Here is a 2705-nt window from a genome sequence, read left to right on the forward strand (position 1 = left end):
CATTCTTTCTTTCATTCTTTCCTTCTTTCTTTCTTCCTTTCTTCCATTCTTTCCTTCTTCCTTTCTTTCTTTCATTCCTTCTTTCATTCTTTTTTCATTCTTCCTTTCTGCCTTTTTTCTTTCTTTCTTTCATTCATTCTTCTCTTTCTTTCTTTCTTTCATTCTTTCTTTCTTTCATTCTTTCTGTCATTCTTTCATTCTTTTCCATTCCTTCTTCCTTTCTTTCTTCCTTTCTTTCTTTCTTTCTTCCTTTCTTTCTCTCTTTCTTTCTTTCATTCTTTCTTTCTTTCTTTTAATCGTTCTTTCATTCTTTCTTCCTTTCATTCTTTCATTCTTACATTCTTTCTTTCTTTCATCCTTTCTTTCTTTCATTCTTCATTTCTTTCTTTCTTGTTTTCTTTCATTCTTTATTTCTTTCCTTCATTTTTTCTTTCTTTCTTCGTTTTTCTTTCATTCTTTCTTTCATTCTTTCCTTCTTTCTTTCTTCCTTTCTTCCATTCTTTCTTTCTTCCTTTCTTCCATTCTTTCTTTCTTCCTTTCTTTCATTCCTTCTTTCATTCTTTTTTCATTCTTCCTTTCTTCCTTTTTTCTTCTTTCTTCATTCATTCTTCTCTTTCTTTCTTTCTTTCTTCTTTCTTTCTTTCTTTTTCCTTTCTTTCTCTCTTTCTTTCTTTCATTCTTTCTTTCTTTCTTTTAATCGTTCTTCATTCTTTCTTCCTTTCTTTCATTCTTACATTCTTTCTTCTTTCCTCTTTCTTTCTTTCATTCTTCATTTCTTTCTTTCTTGTTTTCTTTCATCTTTATTTCTTTCTTCATTTTTTCTTTCTTTCTTCGTTTTTCTTTCATTCTTTCTTTCATTCTTTCCTTCTTTCTTTCTTCCTTTCTTCCATTCTTCTTTCTCCTTTCTTCCATTCTTTCTTTCTTCCTTTCTTTCATTCCTTCTTTCATTCTTTTTTCATTCTTCCTTTCTTCCTTTTTTCTTTCTTTCTTTCATTCATTCTTCTCTTTCTTTCTTTCTTTCTTTCTTTCTTTCTTTCTTTCATTCCTTCTTTCTTTCTTTCTTTCTTTCATTCCTTCTTTCATTCTTTCTTCCTTCTGTTCTTTCTTTCATTCTTTCTGTTATTCTTTCTTTCTTCCTTTCTTTCTCTCTTTCTTCTTTTCTTTCTTTCTTCCTTTCTTTACTTCTTTCTTTCTTTTCTGTCTTTCTTTATTCTGTTCTTTCTTCCTTTCTTTCTGTGTGTGTGTGTAAGTGTGTGTGTGTGTGTCCAATATTCACAAAATGCCAAATATTCCTTTGTTATAAGTAGAAAAGGCTGAAATTTTGAGGGAGATCTGACTCTAGTACTTGACTGATACCTATTTCCTGAAACCCGAAAAGGTGTGAAAAGCAAACCGGACCCCAGCAGCATTTGAACTCAGAACATAAAAACGGACGAAATGTCACTATGCAATATCTGTTTGCTTTTTTTAATCGATCACAATTTGCAATGTGAAGGGAAACAACTCTTTATCCAAGGGAAATAAATGCTGTTTAAATAACTATAATTACCTCCCTTACCAATGTAGTACTGTTTATAAAAAGAAAACACTCTAAACGTTTAATGTAATGCCAAAAGGCTATTTTCGGGAATTAATGGAGCGGCGTGACATAGGTGAAAGAATACAGGTCCGTACCTTCATGGACAACCTGACGATCCAACGTCATTAGCAGCCCTTTGGCAAAATGTTTAATGTCATTCCATCCATTTTCACGTTCAAATTCCACCGGGGTCAACTTTGCCTTTTATCTTTTCGTAGTCGATGAATTAAGTACCATTTGAACAATAGGGTCGATGTAATCGATTTAAGTCCCATCCTAGAAAGTGCTGGCCGTGTGTTAAAAATGTGGAACCAATATTTTCAGAATAGAAATATAGAAATAAATAAAAATAAAGAAAGAAAGAAAGATAGATAGATAGATAGATAGATAGATAGATACATACATACATACATACATACATACATACATACATACATACATACATACATACATACATACATACATACATACATACATAGTGTTAATCTTCAGGCATACTAAAAACAATTTTACATTAATCTGATGGATTACTCTATACATTTGTATAATATTAATAAATATTAATAATATTAAATCAAATGAGATGGTCCGGCCATATTGTTCGAATGGCGGATAAATACACACGCAGACGGCTGTTTTATGGCGAGCTTGCAGAGGGGAAGCGCAATCGGTGAAAACCTTAAAGGTTTAAGGACGGTATAAGGACTAGTATGAAGTCACTGGAATGGATCCAAAGGCCATAGAAAACCTAGCTTCGGATCAAGCTAGATAGCGAAAAATTTGGGGGGTAGGGAGCTTTTCAGGGGGGCCAGGATGAAACATACAAAGCTCAAGAGAGATTTAAGGACGAATGTTACGATCGAGGTGAATCTCAATGGCCTTTCTGTGTGCACAACTTGTGACAGATCAGGCCTTTCTTTTGGTGGGCTCAAATCTCATTTGTGGACCCTTGAAAAATGAACCTCTACCAACAACTCTGCCTATATATTTGTGCACAGCTTTCAATGCCGTGTATGCATGCCACTTGATCTGCAAATCTAATGGAGGGGGGGGTCAAAAGACATTTTAAGATCCACAAAGATCAGAGCTTAGCTGCTGCTCTTGGAGGTCCAAATCAGATACGCAA

The sequence above is a fragment of the Octopus sinensis genome, unplaced genomic scaffold, assembly GCF_006345805.1.
Source record: "Octopus sinensis unplaced genomic scaffold, ASM634580v1 Contig18487, whole genome shotgun sequence".
NCBI lineage: Eukaryota > Metazoa > Mollusca > Cephalopoda > Octopoda > Octopodidae > Octopus > Octopus sinensis.